The sequence below is a fragment of the Scyliorhinus torazame genome, chromosome 5 (genome assembly GCF_047496885.1).
Source record: "Scyliorhinus torazame isolate Kashiwa2021f chromosome 5, sScyTor2.1, whole genome shotgun sequence".
In the NCBI taxonomy this organism is placed as follows: Eukaryota; Metazoa; Chordata; class Chondrichthyes; order Carcharhiniformes; family Scyliorhinidae; genus Scyliorhinus; species Scyliorhinus torazame.
The window spans coordinates 194213337-194234978 of NC_092711.1; the positions used below are offsets into that span (position 1 = coordinate 194213337).

General features: G+C 50.8%; 1 protein-coding gene across 1 annotated transcript in view; it reads right to left on the minus strand.

Moving 5' to 3' along the window:
• Positions 1 to 21642, minus strand: part of LOC140420857 (nitric oxide synthase 1-like) — a 514337-nt gene that overhangs the window by 18152 nt on the left and 474543 nt on the right. The gene's annotated exons all lie outside the window — the stretch shown is intronic.

Below are 21642 nucleotides of genomic sequence, written 5' to 3' on the forward strand. Positions count from 1 at the left end.
CAAAAGGCCGTGGGAACCAACTCTCTCTGCAGAAAAGGCTGGTGCAGGCAGAGACCAGAATCTGATAACTCTCTCTGCAGAAAAGGCTGATTTAGGCAGAGACCAGAATCTGATAACTCTCTCTGCAGAAAAGGCTGATGCAGGCAAAGACCAGAATCTGATAACTCTCTCTGCAGAAAAGGCTGATTTAGGAAGAGATCAGAATCTGATAACTCTCTCTGCAGAAAAGGCTGTTGCAGGCAGAGACCTGCAGCAGGATTCTCCGCAATCGGCGCGATGTCCGCCGACCGGCACCAAAAACGGCACGAATTAGTCCGGCATCACGCCGCCCCAAAGGTGCGGAATTCTCCGCATCTTGGGGGGCTGAGCCCTCACCTTGGGGGGCCGAGCCCTCACCTTGAGGGGCTAGGCCTGCGCTGGACTGATTTCCGCCCCGCCAGCTGGTGGGAAAGGCTGATGCAGGCAGAGAGAATCGCGGGCCGGAGAATCGCCGGGGGGGGGGGGCCCGCCAACCGGCGCGGCGTGATTCCTACCCCCGCCGAATATCCGGTGCCGGAGAATTCGGCAACCGGCGGGGGCGGGATTCATGCCAGCCCCCGGCGATTCTCCGACCTGGCGGGGGGTCGGAGAATCCCGTCCCAGGACCTGATCACTCGCTCTGTAGACCAGGCTGATGTGAAGCCAAGGGCCTCTCCTGGAAAAGCTGTGAGTAAGATATACTGCTAAACATCAGGAAAGATTGGTACAGGCTGTATACCAGGGACTTTAACCCACTCATACTGTGATGGAAATGCACTAAAGAACTCAATATCCAAAGCAAATACTCTTATCTTTTGACCTTAATCCTTATTATTTCTACTCTTTTCCACTCGTCCATGTTTGTCTGTCTCATGTGTGGGTAGAGGATGCGGCAGTTAAAGGGGGAGTCCGGTATTAGCTTGTTGTTAATATTGTCATCTGGGACTATGGTGACTTTACCTAACCTGTCATTGAGCAGCTGTATTTACTGAATGTTACATATTTGTTCCTGCGATAAATAAACTGTAATTGTGTGATTCTATGATTCTGTGCTGTGTTTCACTCTCCTCTCTCACTCTATATCATTTGTTGTGTGTCACTATTCTCCCTCACTCTCTATCACACGCTGTCATTCTCATCTCACTTTCTATCACATGCTGTGTGTCACTCTGCTCCCTCCGTCCCTCTAACGCATACTGTGTGTCACTCTCCCCACTCTCTCTCTCATGCTGTGCGTCACGCTCTATTCCTATCATATGTTGTAGGTCACTCTCCCTCACTCACTCTATCACATACTGTGTGTCACTCTTGTCGTGTTGGGTGTTCTGGTTCACAAACAAGCCAACAATGCTGGAAGTGGTGTAACGCTATTTTATTAACTGTTCAACTATGCTAACATATTGTAAACGTGGGTATAAGCAATACCAGCTTAACTGTGGACCCTTCTCTATCACTAGCTATGGTGAGACACTCAGCACATGGTGAATATGTCTGTGTTGCAGGCTGTGAGCTCTGTGCTCTGAGCTGGCTGCTGCTAGAATGAGCGGGAACTCTCCTGTCCCCTGTCTTTATAGTGCTTGTGCTCTCACTGGTGATTGGCTGCGGTGTTATGTCTGCTGGTTGATCCGACTGCATGTCCATCAGTGTGTGTATGTGATTGCACCATAATATACTGATGTATATTATGACATCCCCCTTTTTTACAAAGAACATGTGCCTATGTGAGAATAAATAATGTGTAATGAGTGTATCTGACCATGTGTGTGCAGTATTTACATAACTATGTACATGAGGCTAGTCTATATAGACGGGAAGGTGCCTGGTGCAGAGAAAAGAAAAAGAAAACTAATAACGAATGCAATAAACAAACTAGTGAAATGCTGAAACAGGATGAAAGAACAAAGCATTGAGTCCAACATTGCAAGGCTCATAAATCAAGTCTCTGAGGTGGGCGACGAATTCGGGCTGACCGCCTCAAGGGTGGGTCAGGAGCCACCGGCTGAGGATCGGGCCGGGCCACGGCCAAGTGAGGAGGATGCAGAGTATCCGGAAGCTCTACAAAGTCCAGGTTGGGGACAACAGGAGGGCGTGGCACCGGTGGAGGATCGCGTAGCGAGCGTGGAACCAGATGAAGGGCACGCCGATTGCGGTGGCGAATGGAGCCATCAGGCAGATGAACCAGGAATGAGCGGGTTGCCACCAGCCGAAGAACCACAGCAGTCGCAGACCAGCCACCCTCCGGAAGATGGATTTGGACGTTGTCACCTGGCGCTAGAGCAGGAAGATCAGTCGCTCGAGCGTCATGCGCCGCCTTGTGCTGCGCTCGAGACTGTTGCATCCGCTGAAGGACCGGAGCATGGTCGAGGTCTGGGACGTGAATGGATGGTACAGTGGTCCTGAGGGTGCGACCCATCAGCAGCTGGGCTGGTGACAGGACCATTGACAGTGGAGCCGAGCGATAGGCCAGCAAGGCGAGGCAGAAGTCGGATCCTGCATCAGCAGCCTTGCAGAGGAGCCTCTTTACGATGTGGATGCCGTTTTCTGCTTTGCCATTTGACTGGGGGCGCAGGGGACTGGACGTCACGTGTACAAAGTTGTACCTGCTGGCGAAGTTGGACCATTCCTGGCTCGCGAAGCAGGGGCCATTGTCCGACATCACAGTGAGTGGGATGCCGTGACGAGCAAAGGTCTCTTTGCAGGCACGGATAACAGCCGATGACGTGATGTCGTGCAGGCGTACAACCTCGGGATAGCTGGAAAAATAATCAACTATGAGAACATAGTCCCTGCCGAATGCATGGAACAGGTCCACGCCTACCTTAGACCAAGGGGACGTGACCAGCTCATGGGGCTGAAGGGTCTCCCGTGGTTGGGCCGGCTGGAACCGCTGATAGGTGGGGCAATTGAGCACAGTGTTGGCAATGTCCTCATTTATGCCAGGCGAGTAGACAGCCTCTAGGGCCCTCCGACGGCACTTCTCTACGCCGAGATGGCCCTCGTGCAGCTGCTCTAAAACCAGGTGATGCATGCTGTGTGGGATCACGATGAGGTCCAGCTTCAGGAGGACGCCATCAACGACTGCCAGATCGTCTCGAATATTATAGAACTGCGGGCATTGTCCCTTGAGCCATCCGTCAGTCATGTGGCGCATCACACGTTGTAGCAGGGCGTCAGCCGCAGTCTCACGGCGAATGTGGGTTAGGCATTCATCCGTGGCCGGCAGATTGGCGGCCATGAAGGCCACATGGGTGTCGACTTGGCAAACAAACCCCTCTGGGTCAGACGGAGTGGGGACTGCCCTGGACAGAGCGTCGGTCCTTACCCGGTGTGTACACGAGCTGGAAATCGTATTTCCGGAACTTGAGCAGAATGCGTTGTAGGCGAGGGGTCATGTCATTGAGACCTTTTTGGATGATGCCGACCAGCGGGCGATGGTCGGTCTCCACAGTGAACTGGGGAAGGCCATACACGTAGTCATGGAACTTGTCGACACCGGTCAACAGGCCTAGGCACTCCTTCTCGATTTGCGCATAGCGCTGCTCTGTGGGGGTCATGGCCTGTGACGCATAGGCAACAGGGGCCCATGACGAAGAGTACAGCCCCTATGCCAGATTGGCTAGCGTCCGTTGATATTTTCGTCTCCCTTGCAGGATCGAAAAACACCAATACCGGGGCGGTGGTCAGCTTGACCTTGAGCTCCTCCCATTCATGCTGGTGGGCGGGAAGCCACTGGAAGTCCGTCGTCTTCCTAACTAGATTGCGGAAAGCCGTGGTGTGGGAAGCGAGGTTAGGGATGAACTTTCCTAGGAAGATGACCATTCCTAAGAACCTGAGCACCGCCTTCTTATCCGCCGGCTTCTGCATGGCCGTGATGGCTGCCACCTTGTCCGCATCCGGCCGCACACCCAACCGGGAGATGTGGTCCCCTAAAAACTTGAGTTCGGTCTGGCCGAAAGAACATTTGGCTCTGTTGAGGCGCAGGCCTTGGTCCCGTATTCGCTTAAAAACACGTTGGAGGCGACTGATATGCTCCTGCGGGGTGGTGGACCAGATGATGATGTCGTCCACATAGACGCGCACACCCTTGCTGCCCTCCATCATCTGCTCCATGATACGGTGGAACACTTCAGATGCTGATATGATTCCAAATGGCATTCTATTGTAGCAGTACCTGCCAAATGGGGTGTTGAAAGTACACAGCTTTCTGCTGGACTTGTCCAATTGAATCTGCCAGAAGCCGTTTGATGCATCCAGAATATGTTGGCTCGAGCCATCTCGCACGTGATCTCCTCACACTTGGGGATAGGGTAATGCTCCCGCATGATGTTACGATTTAAATCCTTTGGGTCGATACAGATCCGGAGCTTGCTGGAAGGCTTTTGACGCACACCATGGAACTGACCCAGTCGGTTGGTTCTGTCACTCTGGAAAGCACTCCTTGGTCCTGGAGGTCCTGCAGCTGTTGCTTGAGGCGGTCCTTGAGGGGTGCTGGGACTCTGCGAGGTGCATGAACCACAGGCGTGGTGTCCTGTTTGAGCAGGATTTTGTATGTGCAGGGAAGTGTGCCCATGCCTTCAAAGACATCTCGGTGTTGAGTGATGATGGCACTTAGTTGTGCCCTGAAGTCCGCATCTTGGAAGTCAGACGTGTCCTCTGGAGAGAGGGAATGTACGCGCTGCACGAGGTTGAGGAGCTTGCATGCCTGTGCGCCTAGCAGGGAGTCCTTTGAGGAGCCCACGATCTTGAAGGGTAGGGTGACTTTTCACGAGTTGTGCGTCACCTCGAGTTGGCATGACCCGGTGGCGGGGATGACGTTACCATTATAGTTGACCAGTTGGCAATTGGATGGAAGAATTGGTGGTTTGACCCCCAGGGTTTGAAATGCTGACCATGCGAGGAGATTGGCGGAAGAACCAGTGTCCAGACGGAATCTGATCTGGGATTGGTTGACCGTCAGGGTGGCACACCACTCGTCGTCCAGATCAATGCTGTGTACCAACAGCGGCTGGTGCTTTCGATTCGTGGACAGCCTGTTCTTGGTTATGACAGCGACTCGAAAAGGCTCCCTGTCCTCGGTGTCACTGGTCTGCATGAAGTCAGGATCGGACTCGGTGAAGGTGGGTTTGATTGTCCGAACATTCCTGCGAGGCTGGTTAAATCGTTGCGAGTTGGCAGGCTGGGCTGCTCGACAGCAGGCAGCATAGTGGCTAAGCCTGCCACAGCGTAGGCACTGTCGCGATTTTGCAGGGCATTGCCGCTTTAAGTAGCCGCACGTCGTGACGTCAGTGCGTTCGTTGCGCAACTGCGCATGCGCGGTACGGTCTTGCATGGTGCGGGCCTGCGCATCGCGTTCCTCCACGTCACCATCCCTCGTTTGCCGCATACAAGCGCGGGAGGCCTCGGAAAGCACGCAAAATGGCCGCCCTCCTCCAGACTGCGGCCCGAGAGGTGTTCGATTGTTTGGACCCGTTCCGCCCATGGGGCCCTTGCCGCGCCATTTCAGCTGCCTGTATGTAGGAGTACCGGCTGGTGGCATTCTCGTGCAGGACACAGGTCTCGATGGCAGTCGCTAGGGTTAGTTGCTTAACTTTAAGGAGCTGCTGACGCATGATGTGCGACATAGAATTCATAGAATTTACAGCACAGAAGGAGGCCATTCGGCCCATCGAGTCTGCACCGGCTCTTGGAAAGAGCACCCTACCCAAGGTCAACACCGCCACCCCATAACCCAGTAACCCCACCCAACACTAAGGGCAATTTTGGACACTAAGGGCAATTTACCATGGCCAATCCACCTAACCTGCACATCTTTGGACTGTGGGAGGAAACCGGAGCACCCGGAGGAAACCCACGCACACACGGGGAGGATGTGCAGACTCCGCACAGACAGTGACCCAAGCCGGGAATCGAACCTGGGACCCTGGAGCTGTGAAGCAATTGTGCTATCCACAAGGCTATCGTGCTGCCCTCCACAAGGCTACCGTGCTGCATGACCCCAAAAACAATCTGGTCGTGTATCATGGAGTCGTAGGTGGGCCCGTAGCCGCAGGATTGCGCGAGGATGCGGAGGTGTGTTAAATAGGACTGGAAAGGTTCATCCTTACCCTGCAAGCGCTGCTGGAACAGGTACCTTTTGAAGCTTTCGTTGACTTCAACACTGAAGTGTGTGTCGAATTTGAGGAGCACCGTCTTGTACTTGGTCTTGTCTTCGTCGTCCGCAAATGTCAGGGAGTTAAAGATGTGGATGGCATGTTGCCCAGCCGTGGAGAGAAAAAGGGCTATCTTCCTGGTGTCTGATGCATTCTCCCTGTCCGTGGCCTTGAGGAAGAGCTGGAAGCGCTGTTTAAATATCTTCCAATTTACCCTGAGATTGCCAGCGATGCGGAGCGGCGGCGGCGGGTCGATGTTCTCCATGCTATAGGATGCCAGAATGCTGAGAAGTTGCAGGTAGGTCTCACAAGTGCTAGATTGCGGCCACTCCTTGTACCATGTTGTGTTGGGTGTTCTGGTTCACAAACAAGCCAACAATGCTGGAAGTGATGTAACGCTATTTTATTAACTGTTCAACTATGCTAACATACTGTAAACGTGGTTATAAGCAATACCAGCTTAACTGTGGACCCTTTCCTATCACTAGCTACGGTGAGGCACTCAGCACATGGTGAATGTCTGTGATGCAGGCTGTGAGCTCTGTGCTCTGAGCTGGCTGCTGCTAGAATGAGCAGGAACTCTCCTGTCCCCTGTCTTTATAGTGCTTGTGCTCTCACTGGTGATTGGCTGCAGTGTTATGTATGCTGGTTGGTCCTACTGCATGTCCATCAGTGTGTGTATGTGATTGCACCATGATGTACTGATGTATATTATAACAACTCTCTTCACTCTCTCAGGCTGTGTGTCACTCTCCTCACTCTCACATGCTGCGTGTCACTCACTCTCTCTATCACATGCTGTGCGTCACTCACTCTCTCTATCACATGTTATGCGCCACTCTCCTCTATCTCTACCACATGTATTCTCTCACTCGATCCACCTGTGTCACTCTCCCCTTTCTCTCTATGACATGCTATCACCTTCCTCTCTCTATTCTACTCTCCCTCTATCACATGCTGTGTGTCAATCCCCCCCCCCCTCTCTATCACATGATGTGTGGCACTGTCCTCCCTCACTCACTCTATCACATGCTGAGTGTGTCTCTTCTCTCTCTCCATCACATAATGTGTGTGTTACGGCCCCAAAAGGATTTGAACCTACTTTGTATCAGATTCCCCTCCTACACCTAAGAATATGAATTTGCTGATTATTTTTATAGAAACCAGATTGGGAAGAAGAGAGGTGTTCACTTACCTGCCAAAGGGAAACTCTTTGAGTCTCTGAACTATTTCAGTGGGAACTTTTCTAATCGCCACCTGTTACCGGGCAGAGCACTGAACTCCTCGGATAATTAGGGGCGGAGCTTCCTCCCAATTGGAGGATCCCCCTCAGAATATAAACCCTGGCTTGGAGCAGGTTGGGGAAGAGGACCCTGAGGGGGAGTGGAGAGTATTGTATTAAGGAGTAGTAGAATAAACCCAGTTGTAGCCTGTCTATCTGGCTGGGTGTGAAGTTCTTACCTTCGGCCACAACAGTGTCACTGTTGCCTCTCACTCTCTCTATCACATGCTGTGCGTCACTCTCCTCTCTCATGCTTTCTGTCACATACTGTATGTCACTCTCCTATCAATCTCTCCATCAGATGCTGTGTCACTCTCCTCTCACACTCTATCACATGCAGTGTGTCACTCTCTCCTCTCTCTATCACATGCTGTGCATCACTCTCTTTTGTCACTTACTCTATCACATGCTCTGTGTCACTCTCCTCTCTCTCAATCTTTTATCACATAATGTGTGTCATTCTCCCCTCTCACTTTCTCTCCCACAGGCTGTGCGTCACTCTCCTAACTCACTCTCAATCACATACTGTGTGTCACTCTCCTCTCTATCTTTCTCTCTATCACGTCCTGTGGATCACTCTCTCTCCCTCTCCACATGCTGTGTGTCACTCTCAATTTAACCCTGAAAAGTGTGAGGTGATACACATTGGAAGGAGTAATGTGACAAGGAAGTATCCAATGAATGGCCTCACACTGGGAAGTTCCGAGGAACAAAGGGACCTTGTGCGTTTGTCCACAGATCTCTGAAGGCAGAAGGGCAGGTTACTCGGGTGGTGAAAAAGGCATATCAATCGAGGCATAGATTACAAAAGCAGGAAGATCATGTTGGAGTTGTATAGAACTTTGGAGAGGCCACAGCTGGAGTACTGTGAGCAATACTGGTCGCCACATTATAGGAAAGATGTGATTGCACTGGAGGGGGTGAAAAGGCAATTCACCACAGTGCTGCCTGGGATGGGGGTAAATTTTCGGTGTCTAGGAATCCTAGGTAGCACGAAGCTGGGCCCAGCCACACAAATTGAACTTGGCCTGCCTGGTGGGGGGATTGAAGGTGGATTTCAAGTGGTGAGAAGTGTTGCCGCTGTCACTGGCTGGGCGTGTGCAGACGGTGAAAATGACGGTGCTGCCCAGGTTCTTGTTCATGTTTCAGAACCTCCCCTTCATTGTTCCCAAGTCCTTTTCCAGGAAGGTGCACGGGTTAACCTCGGGGCTTGTATGAGGGGGGAAGATCCCGTGGGTGAGGAGAGTGTTCCTGGAGAGGAGGCGGGGTGGGGGTGGGGGGGTGCTGCTGGTGTGCCGATTTTGATAAATTATGATTGGGCAACGAACATCGCAATGATGAGAAAATGGCCAGTGGAGGAGGAGTCCGTATGCTTCCATTCCCACCCTATTCATATATTTGTCTAGATGCCTCTTAAATGCCGCTACCGTACCTGCTCCCACCACCACCCCAGGCAACGCGTTCCCTGGGCTGAATTCTCTGAAATGGAGGAAGAGTGTCCACCCCATCGTGAACACCGTCGCATTTCACGACGGCGCGAAACGGGGCGGGCACTACCGATTCTGGCCCCCACAGGGGGCTAGTACGGCACTGGAGCGGTTCACGCCTCCCTTCCCGATGCCAACTGGGCTCCACGCCAACTCGCGCATGTGCAATGGTGCTGTACCAACTCGCGCATGCGTGGGGGGCTTCCTCAATGCGCCGGCCCCGACGCAACATGCGTGGGGGTTCAGGGGCCTGCCGCGTAACAAAATGGGGCCGGGGCTGGGGAGGCCAGCCTGCCAATTGGTGGGCCCCGATCGCGAGCCAGACCCCAGCGGAGGCCCCCCCCGGTGAAGGAGCCCCCGCCACAGGCCGCCCCCCCCGTCCCTGCGCACAGAGTTCCTGCCGGCTGCAAGCAGGTGTGGATGGCGCCGGTGGGACTCTGCCGTTTCCGCACACCCGCTCTGCCCATCAAGGTACCAAATGCACCGGCGCAAATGGCATTGATTCTCTGCTCCTCGAAGAATCGCGTGCTGGCAGCGTGGCACGGTTGCGGCGATTCTCCGGCCCGGCGCGAGGCTCAGAGAATCCCGCCCCCTATATTTACCACCCTCTGTGTAAAAAAACTTGCTACGCACATCCATTCTAAACTTTTCCCCACGTGCTTTAAATCTATGCCCCCTTGTACTTGACTCTCCAACCCTGGGAAAGAGCATCTGACTATCCACACTGTCCATGCCACTCATAATCTTGTAGACCTCTATCAGGTCACCTCTCAACCTCTGTCATTCCAGTGAGAACAGACTGAGTTTATCTAACCCCTCCTCATAGCTAATGCCCTCCATACCAGGCAACATCCTAGTAAAGGTTTAAGGTGAGAGGGGCAAAGTTTAGAGTAGATGTACGAGGCAAGTTTTTTACGCAGAGGGTAGTGGGTGCCTGGAACTCACTACCGGAGGAGGTAGTGGAAGCAGGGACGATAGGGACATTTAAGGGGCATCTTGACAAATATATGAATAGGATGGGAATAGAAGGATACGGACCCAGGAAGTGTAGAAGATTGTAGTTTAGTCGGGCAGTATGGTCGGCACGGGCTTGGAGGGCCGAAGGGCCTGTTCCTGTGCTGTACATTTCTTTGTTCTTTGTTCTTTGTAAACCACTTGTTACTCTCTCCAAGGCATCCACATCCTTCTGGTAGTGTGACGACCAGAATTGTGCACAATATTCCAAATGAGGCCTAACTAACGTCCCGTACAGCTGCAACATGACTAGCCAATTTTTATATTCAATGCTCCGACCGATGAAGGCCAACATGCAGTATGCATTCTTGACCACCTTATCCACATGCATTGCCACTTTCAGTGATCGGTGGACATGCACGCCCAGATCTCTCTGCCTGTCAATATTCGCAAGAGTTCTACCATTTACTGTGTAATTCGTGCTGTTGTGGTATGCTTCTTCATGTAGCATAAGCTGCTTCCTTGATGTATGCTCTGGCAAAGGAAGGTTCAGACTTGGAGATATGTTTAACCCATTTATTGAACAGTTAACAATTCTCCTACTTGAGTTCGACTCTCCTGCTAATCTTGCTATAGTAACTCAGTCTAACTAACCAGTCTGCTCTAAGCCATGCGGTTGGTGTGATGCTTCTGATCTGCCCCTGTCCTTTTCTCTGAGTGTCGCCTGTGGAAAGAGAAAGAGCATGTCCTTTTATATGGGTTGCCCCCTTGTGGTAGTGTCACCTCTGGGTGTCTTGACTCCCCATTGGTCGTGTCCTATTCTATGTGTTCATTAGCTGTATGTCTGCATGTCATGATGTCTCTGGTGCTCCCTCTAGTGTTTACTTAGTCATCGTGTATTGACATTAACCCCTTGTGTATTTGGATATGCATATCACCACACCTGCATGCATTGGACCTTCCAAAGCGCATTACCTCACACTTGTCCGGATTAAGCTCCATCTGCAATTTCTCCGCCCAAGACTCCAACTAGTTTATATCTTGCTGCATTCTCTGACAATCCTCTTCACTATCCGCAACTCCACCAATTCTTGTGCTTTCCGCAAACTTACTAATCAGACCAGCTACATTTTCTTCCAAATCATTTATATACACAACAAAAAACAAAGGTCCCAGAACTGATCCCTGTGGAACGCCTCTAGTCACAGCCTTCCATTCAGAACAGCACCCTTCGACTGCTACCCAGTCTTCTGTGCCCAAGCCAGTTCTGTATCTATCTCGCCAGCTCTCTTCTGATCCCATGTGACTTCACCTTTTGTACCAGTCTACCACGAGATACCTTGTCAAAGGCTTTACTGAAGTCCATGTATACAACATTTACTGTCTTTCCCCCATCTATCATCTTTGTTACTTACTCAAAAAACTCGATCAAATTAGTGAGGCACGACCTCCCCTTCACAAAACCATGCTGTCCATCACTAATAAGTCCACTTCTTTCCAAATGTGAGTAAATCCTGTCTCTAAGAACCTTTTCCAATAATTTCCTTTCCACTGACGTCAGGCTCACCGGCCTATAATTTCCTGGATTATCCCTGCTGCCCCTCTTAAACAATGGGACAATGGTTCTTCCAGGGAGTGCAGAGAGAGCCAAGGTTCTGGCACAGAAGGGGGGAAATAGAAGAAGAGCAATAGTAATGGGGCACTGTATAGTCAGGGTAACAGATAGGCACTACTGTGGCCATCAATGTGACTCCAGGATGGTGTGCTGCCTCCCTGGTACCAGGGTCTGGGATGTCACTGAACGGCTGCAGGGCATCCTGAAGGGGGAGGATGATAAGTCAGAGGACATTGTACATATTAGTACCAATAACATAGATAGAAATAGTGAGGAGGTCTTGCATCAAGAATTCAGGGATTTTGGCAGTAGACTAAAAAGCAGGACCTCTCGGATTTGTAATCTCTGGATCACTCCCAGTGCCATGTGCTAGCAAGTGCAGAAATAGGAGAATAGCACACATGAATACGTGGCTCAAGTGTTGGTGCCCAGGAGGGAGGGCTTTAGATTTTGGACCACTGGGACTATTTCTGGGAAGGTGGGACCTGTACAAGCGGGACGGTGTACAACTGAAACAGAATGGAACTAACATCAGGGGCTGGTTTAGCACAGGGCTGGTTTAGAACAAGGTAGGCCAGCAGCATGGTTCAATTGGTGGCAACTTGGGGCTTTTCACAGTAACTTCATTTGAAGCCTACTTGTGACAATAAGTGATTTTCATTTTAATTTTCACTTTCATCCTTGCTGGTGGGTTTGCTGGTGCTGTTGGGAGGAGTTTAAACTAGTTTGGCAGGGGGAGGGGATGCAGACTGATAGCAGAATAGGGACACAGCATAACACAGAAAAGCAATCAAGAGGGGATACAGCGGTAGTATGTTACAAGGGAGTAAGACGAGGCTGGATGGCCACTACTTTGATGCCAGTAATATTACAGGTAAAACGGATGAGTTAAGGGCGAGGATTGACATGTGAAATTGTAGCTATCACAGAGATATGGTTGAGGGAGGGGCCAGATTGGCAGCTCAACATCCCAGGATATAGAATTTTTAGGTGAGACAGAGAAGCAGGTAAAAGAGGAGGAGGCGTTGCATAATGGTAGCACAGTGGTTAGCACTGTTGCCTCACAGCGCCAGGGACCCAGGTTCGATTCCCGGCTTTGGCCACTGTCTGTGCAGAGTCTGCACGTTCTCCCAGTGTCTGCGTTGATTTCCTCCGGCTCCAGGTTCCTCCCACAAATCCCGAAAGATGTGCTTGTTAGGTAAATTGGATATTCTAAATTCTCATTCAGTGTACAGGTGCTGGAGTGTGGGGACTAAGGGATTTTCACAGTAACTTCATTGCAGTGTTAACGTAAGCCTACTTGTAACACTAATAAATATTATTATTATTAGTTAAGGAGGCAGTTACTGCAGTAAGGAGAGATGACACCTTGGAGGGAGCATCAAATGAACCTTTGTGGGTAGAGTTTAGCAATAAAAAAGGGACAGCCACATTGGTAGGTTTTATTATCGACCCCCAGGTAGTCAGCAGGAAATTGAGGAGAAAATATGTGCGCAATTCGTAATAGTGTGTAAAAATAATAATAGGGTAATTATATTAGGTGATTTCAACTTTCAACATTAATTGGGATGGGCATCGTGCTAGGTGCATAGACGGAGTGAAGTTCTTAAAATATATTCATGGGAACTTTTTAGCTTAATATTTAGAGAGTCCAACAAGGAATGGGTGCAGTGCTGGACCTAATTCTGGGGAATGAAGCCGGATAAGTGGTTGATGTGTTGGTGGGATGATATTTTAGTGATAGCGACCACAATATGGTACAATTTAAGATTGTTATCAACGAAGAAATGGATAAGTTGCAAAAAAAGGTTTTGGAATGGGGGGCAGCGGATTTTAGTAAAATAAGGCAGATCTGGCCAAGGTACACTGGAATGAGTTACTTGTGGGAAAATTTACAGAAGAGCAGTGGGGGTGTTAAAAGGAAATGGGGAGGAACTTTCGGGTGCGGCGATGGCCAGCTAAGTCGCACGTTCCGGCACCTCCCGTTTTAACGGACCTTTGGGCTCTTATCGGGAGCCCGAACGGCAATTTTTGAAGGCTAAACCCACTGTGAGGCGACATAGAAGGGAGTCCCCCCGGATGTGAATGGACAGAAGAGATTGCGGAGGATCCTCTGGAGCAGCGGCAAAGAAGGGAAGTGAGAAGCAAGATGGCGGTGGAGGGAGGCCAGTTGGTATGGGGCCTGAAACAGCAGGAGTTCCTCCGGCAATGTGTGGAGGAGCTCAAGAAGGAGGTGCTGGCGCCGATGCTGCAGGCGATTGAGGGGTTAAAGGAGGCGCAGAAGACCCAAGAGATGGAGCTCCGTGGAATGAAGGCAAAAGCTGCCGAAAATGAGGACGAGATACAGGGCTTGGTGGTGAAGACGGAGACGCACGAGGCACTGCATAAGAGGTGTATGGAGAGACTGGAAGCCCTGGAAAATAGCTCGAGGAGGAAGAACTTAAGAATCTTGGGTCTTCCCGAAGGGGCAGAGGGAGCCGACGTTGGGGCGTATATGAGCACGATGCTTCATACCTTAAGGGAGCTGAGGCCAGCCAGAGTTTGCTGACTTCCGGAAGTAATATGGGGGGAGCAACTAAGCTAGAGAGGGATCTAGCGGGGGTGGGGGGTTAACTGGGTTGCTGCTGCTAAGGGGAAGGGGGAGCTGTTACGGAATGGGATGGGAGGGATGGGAGGGCGCCGTCGGGGGGATAAGCGGGTGCGTGGGAACCGGGTGAGGAGCTGGTCTAAAAAAGGGGATGGCTAGTCGACGAGGGGGGGGGGTGGTAAAGAGCCCACGGTTGATCACGTGGAACGTGAGAGGGTTGAATGGGCCGATTAAGAGGGCAAAGGTACTTGCGCACCTAAAGAAGCTAAAGGCAGACGTGGTCATGCTTCAGGAGACGCACCTGAAACTGGCGGATCAGGTCAGATTAAGAAAAAGATGGGTGGGACAGGTATTCCACTCGGGCTTGGATGCGAAAAATAGAGGGGTGGCAATACTGATGGGGAAACGGGTATCGTTTGAGGCGAAGACCATAGTGGCGGACAGTGGGGGTAGATACGTGATGGTGAGTGGCAGATTGCAAGGTGAGGCGGTGGTGCTGGTGAATGTATATGCCCCGAACTGGGATGACGTGAACTTTATGAAGCGTATGTTGGGGCGCATCCCGGACCTGGAGATGGGAAAGTTGGTAATGGGGGGGGGACGTCAACTGGACCCAGGGCTGGACCGGTCCAGATCTAGGACCGTGAGGAGGCCGGCAGCGGCCAAGGTGCTTCAGGACTTTATGGAGCAGATGGGAGGAGTGGATCCCTGGAGATTTACAAGGCCAAGGAGTAAAGAGTTTTCCTTCTTCTCCCATGTCCACAAAGTGTACTCCCGGATAGACTTCTTTGTCCTGGGAAGGGCGCTGATCCCGAAGGTGGCAGGAACGGAGTATTCGGCTATAGCCATTTCAGATCATGCCCCACATTGGGTAGATCTGGAAGTAGGAGAGGAAAAGGAACAGCGCCCACTCTGGAGATTAGATATGGGACTGTTGGCGGGTGAGGTGGTATGTGTAAGGGTGAGGGGATGTATTGAAAGGTACCTAGAGATTAATGATGACGGAGAGGTCCAGGTGGGAGTGGTCTGGGAGGCGCTGAAGGCGGTGGTTAGAGGGGAGCTGATCTCCATAAGGGCCCATAAGGGGAAACAAGAGGGTAAAGAAAGGGAGAGATTGTTGAGGGAGATTTTGAGGGTGGATAGGCAATGTGCGGAGGCTCCAGATGAAGGGCTATACAGGGAAAGACGGAGATTGCACATGGACTTTGACTTGTTGACCACGGGTAAGGCGGAGACACAATGGAGGAAGGCACGGGGAGTGCAGTATGAGTATGGAGAGAAGGCGAGCCGGCTGCTGGCCCAACAACTTAGGAAGAGGGGGGCGGCGAGAGAGATCGGAGGGGTTAGAGACGAGGAGGGAAAGATGGAACGGGGAGCGGAGAGGGTGAACGGGGTGTTTAAGGTATTTTACGAGAGGCTATATAAGGCTCAACCCCCGGAAGGGAAAGAGGGAATGATGCGTTTCCTAGACCAGCTGGAGTTCCCGAAGGTTGAGGAACAGGAGATGACAGGACTGGGAGCGCAGATTGAGGTGGAGGAGGTGGTAAAAGGAAATGGGAAGATGCAGGCAGGGAAGGCCCCGGGACCGGATGGGTTCCCGGTGGAGTTCTATAGGAAATACGTGGACCTGCTGGCCCCACTTCTGACGAGAACCTTTAATGAGGCTAGGGAAAGGGGGACACTACTCCCGACGATGTCGGAGGCGACGATATCGCTGATCCTGAAAAGAGACAAAGACCCGCTGCAGTGCGGGTCATACAGGCCTATTTCCCTTTTGAACATAGATGCCAAGCTTTTGGCCAAGGTGATGGCGACGAGGATAGAGGACTGTGTCCCTGGGGTGGTGCATGATTATCAAACGGGGTTTGTTAAAGGGAGGCAATTGACTGCTAATATACGGAGGCTGCTGGGGGTGATGATGATGCCCCCACCGGAGGGGGAGGCGGTGATAGTGGTGGCGATGGATGCAGAGAAAGCATTTGATAGAGTGGAGTGGGACTACCTGTGGGAAGTACTGAGGAGATTTGGATTTGGAGAGGGGTTCATTAGATGGGTTCAGCTCCTGTACAGGGCCCCGGTGGCAAGTGTGATTTACAAAGAGGCAACGATCTGACCACTTCCGACTATTTAGGGGTACAAGACAGGGATGTCCCCTGTCCCCGTTACTGTTTGCGTTGGCAATTGAACCACTGGCCATAGCGCTGAGGGGCTCTAGGAAGTGGAAGGGGGTACTTAGAGGAGGAGAAGAGCATCGGGTGTCATTATACGCGGATGATATGTTGTTGTATGTTGCGGACCCAGTGGAGGGGATACCTGAGATAATGCAGACACTCAGGGAGTTTGGAGAATTTTCAGGATATAAATTGAATATGGGGAAGAGTGAACTGTTTGTGATGCACCCTGGGGAACAGGACAGGGGAATAGACGATTTACCGTTGAGGAGGGTAACAAGAGATTTCCAGTATTTAGGGATCCAGGTGGCCAGGAACCGGGGAACCTTGCATAAGCTTAACTTGGCACGACTGGTAGAGCAGATGGAAGAGGACTTTAGGAGGTGGGACATGACGCCCCTGTCATTGGCGGGCAGGGTGCAGGCGGTTAAAATGGTGGTCCTCCCGAGGTTTCTTTTTGTGTTCCAGTGCCTCCCTGTACTGATTACAAAGGCCTTTTTTAAGAAGGTGGACAAGAGTATTATGAGCTTTGTGTGGGCTGGAAAGACCCCAAGAGTAAAGAGGGGGTTCCTGCAGCGCAGTAGGGACAGAGGGGGACTGGCACCGCCGAGTCTAAGTGATTATTATTGGGCCGCCAACGTGTCAATGATATGTAAGTGGATGAGGGAAGAGGAAGGAGCGGCGTGGAAAAGACTGGAGATGGCGTCCTGTAGGGGAACTGGTCTAAAAGCACTGGCGACGGCGCCGTTACCGTTCTCCCTGAAAAAATACACCACAATACACCTCTTGTGGTGGTGGCAACTCTGAAAATTTGGGGGCAGTGGAGACGACATATGGGAGTGACGGGTGCCTCAGTGTGGTCCCCGATAAGGAACAACCATAGGTTCGTCCCGGGAAGGATAGATGGGGGATTTAAATCTTGGCAGCGAGCAGGAATTGCGAAATTGAAGGACTTGTTCTTAGACGGGACGTTCGCGAGTCTGGGAGCACTGACAGAAAAATATGGGTTGCCACCTGGGAATGCATTTCGCTATATGCAAGTGAGGGCATTTGTGAGGCAACAGGTGAGGGAATTTCCGCAGCTCCCGGCGCAAGAGATCCAGGACAGAGTGATTTTGGGGGCATGGGTGGGTGATGGTAGGGTGTCAGATATATATAGGGAAATGAGAGACGAGGGGGAGACGATGGTAGAGGAGCTGAAGGGAAAATGGGAGGAGGAGCTGGGGGAAGAGATTGAGGAGGGGCTGTGGGCAGATGCCCTAAGTAGGGTAAACTCTTTGTCCTCGTGTGCCAGGCTCAGCCTGATACAATTCAAGGTTCTACACAGGGCGCATATGACTGGAGCAAGGCTGAGTAGATTTTTTGGAGTGGAGGATAGGTGCGGGAGATGCGCGGGAAGCCTGGCGAACCACACCCACATGTTTTGGTCCTGTCCGGTATTGCATGGGTTCTGGGTGGGGGTGGCAAAAGTGATTTCAAAGGTGGTGGGGGTCCGGGTCGAACCAGGCTGGGGGTTGGCTATATTTGGGGTTGCAGATGAGCCGGGAGTGCAGGAGGCGAGAGAGGCCGATGTTTTGGCCTTTGCGTCCCTAGTAGCCCGGCGAAGGATTCTACTTATGTGGAAAGAAGCTAAGCCCCCGCGTGTGGAGGCCTGGATCAATGACATGGCAGGGTTCATAAAATTGGAGCGGATAAAGTACGCACTAAGAGGTTCGGCTCAAGGGTTCACCAGGCGGTGGCAACCGTTCCTCGACTATCTCGCAGAGCGATAAGGGAAAATAGGAAAGGTAGTAGCAGCAACCCAGGGCTCATTTGGGTCCTCAGGGGTTTTATGTGTGTGTTTATATATTAGTTATTTATATTAGATGTTACGAAGTTACTATTTTAGTTACTATTTCTGTTGTTTCTTATTTTGTTGTTGGCAGTTGCCGTTAGGTAGCATATTATTTATTTTAAAAAACGATCAATGTATATATATTGTTACAAAGTTGTAAAATGGGAAATTTTTGTTTGATCGAAAAACTTTAATAAAACATATTTATTAAAAAAAAAGGAAATGGGGAGCGTACAGGCCCAACATATTCCCTCTTGAGTAATAGGAAGGAGTAACAATCCCAGAGAACCATGGATTTAATTTAAAATTATTTTTATTCACTCTATACATTTTACATCTATACATGAAAATATCAGAAGACCAAACAGAAACCACAAACCCCGAACGTCTCCCGATACCAATGCCCAACCGCACCCCACCTTCTTAATTTTTCCCCTTATCCCTCCCTCAGCCAACACCCCCTTATCCACAACCCCTAAGACCACCTCGAAGAAATCAATGAACGACTTCCACATCTGGGTGAACCCCTCCTCCGATCCCCGCAAAGCGAACTTAACATCCAACTGCAGGAATTCTGCCGGGTCACTCACCCACACCTCTGCCTTCGGTGGCTCTGAGTCCCGCCAACACAACAAGATCAGTCTCTGGGTTATTAGGGAGGCAAAGGCCAATACATTAGCCTCTCTGCCACCTCAACTCCCGATCTTCCAACACATCGAATATCGCCACCTCCACACTCAGGGCCAGCCACCCCCTCACCCAGAATCCTGGACATAACATCCAAGAACCCCCTCAACTTTGGACACGCTCAAAACATGTGGATGTAATTCTCTCCCCCCCCCCCGCCCACCACACACGCACACACTTATCCTCCACCCCTGCAAAGAAGCGGCTCATCCTCGCAACTGCCATGTGGGCCTTATGCACCTGGATGAGGGTTAATCTCGCACACAATGAGGACACGTTCACCCTCCGCAGGGCGTCTTTCCAGTCCCAGCTCGCATCTCCCCACCCAACTCCTAAAGCCCCTAAAATACTCTATCCCCAACTGCTGCCACTGCCGGAACCTCACATCCAGACCCACCGGCACAAACCTATGGTTGTCACAGTTTGGCGCCCACAACGACACGCCCTCCAGCCTGAAATGTTGCCTGCGCTGACTCCACATCCAATTCACCATGGGCTCATGGAGTACCAGACCCACGGGAACGGAAGGGGGCCAACAACAGTGCCCTCAAATTCGGCCCCCTACACGACGCCGCCTGCATTGGCCCCCGCATTAGTGCATACGGTTTTAGTTTAGGCAGGTACCATAGCCGGCGCAGGCTTGGAGGGCTGAAGCGCCTGTTCCTGTGCTGTATTGTTCTTTGAACCAGACTCAGCAGTCTCCGAAATGGAATATCGATTTGCAAGCGGGACTACAAGGGACTCCTGAACTAACGGTGTACTTTTACGCCAAAATTTCTCACTTCATCTAGCCCTCATAGTATATTCCCATTTATTGCGTACCTCCCTATAACCATTTGACCTCCTTAAATGCATAACCTTACACTTCTCTGGTTAAATTCCATCTGCCAGTTTATCCCTCACTCCACCAATCCATCTGTATCGTTTTGGAGATGATAGCTATCCTCTACACTGTCCAGCACTCGGCCAATCATTGTGTCATCTTCAAATTTCCCAATCGCTCCCCCCACGTTCACATCCAAATCGTTAATATATAACACAAACAGTAATGGTCCCAACACCTAGGCCTGTGGAACACCAGTTGAAACAACTTTCCATTTGCATGGACAGCCATTGACTTTGTTTTCTGTCACTGAGCCAACTTTTTATCCAATTTGCCACATTGCCCTGTATCCCACCACCAATGTATCCCACCACCAGTCTTTTGAAAGTCCACATCAACAGCATTACGCTCACCGATCCTTTCTGCTATCTCCTCAAAAAAACTCCAGCGATTTAGTTAAGCCTGAATTGCCCTTTAGAAATACATTTTTAAAAAATAAATTTAGAGTACCCAATTCTTTTTTTCCAATTAAGGGGCATTTTAGGGTGGCCAATGCACCTAACCTTCACATCTTTGGGTTGTGGGGGTGAGACGCACACAGACATGGGGAGAATGTGTAAACTCCACACGGACAGTGACCCGGGGCCAGGATCAAACCCTGGGCCTCGGCGCGTAAGGCAATAATGCTAACCCTGCGCCACCGTACTTTCCGCCCTTTAGTAATCCATGCTGGCTATCTCTAATTAACCCACATTTTTCCATGTGACCACAATTAGAACATAGAACATAGAACGATACAGCACAGTACAGGCCCTTCGGCCCACGATGTTGCACCGACATGGGAAGTCAAAAAACAAAAGCCATCTAACCTACACTATGCCATTATCATCCATATGCTTATCCAATAAACTTTTAAATGCCCTCAATGTTGGCGAGTTCACTACTGTAGCAGGTAGGGCATTCCACGGCATGCCACTATTTGCGTAAAGAACCTACCTCTGACCTCTGTCCTATATCTATTACCCCTCAGTTTAAGGCTATGTCCCCTCGTGCTAGCCATTTCCATCCGCGGGAGAAGGCTCTCACTGTCCACCCTATCTAACCCCCTGATCTTTGTATACCTCTATTAAGTCTCCTCTTAACCTTCTTCTCTCTAACGAAAACAACCTCAAGTCCATCAGCCTTTCCTCATAAGATTTTCCTTCCATACCAGGCAACATCCTGGTAAATCTCCTCTGCACCCGCTCCAAAGCTTCCACGTCCTTCCTATAATGCGGTGACCAGAACTGTACGCAATACTCCAATTCTCTCCCGATTAATTGTTACCGGTAGCTTCCCCACCACTGACGTAAATTAGCTGGTCTGTAATTGCTTTTCACAATGTTGACTCTGCCTGATTATCGCGAGCTTATCTCAGTGCCTTGCTATAACTTATTTAATAATAGCTTCTTACATTTTCCTGTGACAGATATTAAGCTTGTTTTTTCTCACTTCCTGTCTCCATCCACTTTTGAATGAAGGATTTATATTTTATGTATTCCAATCTAATGAGACCTCATCTGAATCTGGGGCATTTTGGAAAATTTAAACCAATGCATCGACTATCACACAAGCCATTTTTTTTAGACCCTAGGATGACGTCCATCAGGATCTGGGCTCTTGTCAATCCGCTGCTCCAACAATTTACTCAGTACCCCTTCTCCAGTGACTAATTTTCCTGAGTTCCTCCCTCCTTCCATTTCCAGGTTTATAGCTGTTTCTGGGATACAACATAGAACATACAGTGCAGAAGGAGGCCATTTGGCCCATCGAGTCTGCACCGACCCACTTAAGCCCTCACTTCCACCCTATCCCGGTAACCCAATAACCTTATAACCCAATAACCCAATAGCCTAACCTTTTTGGACACTAAGGGCAATTTAGCATGGCCAATCCACCTAACCTGTACGTCTTTGGACTGTGGGAGGAAACCGGAGCACCTGGAGGAAACCCACGCAGACACGCGGGGAATCGAACCTGGGACCCTGGCGCTGTG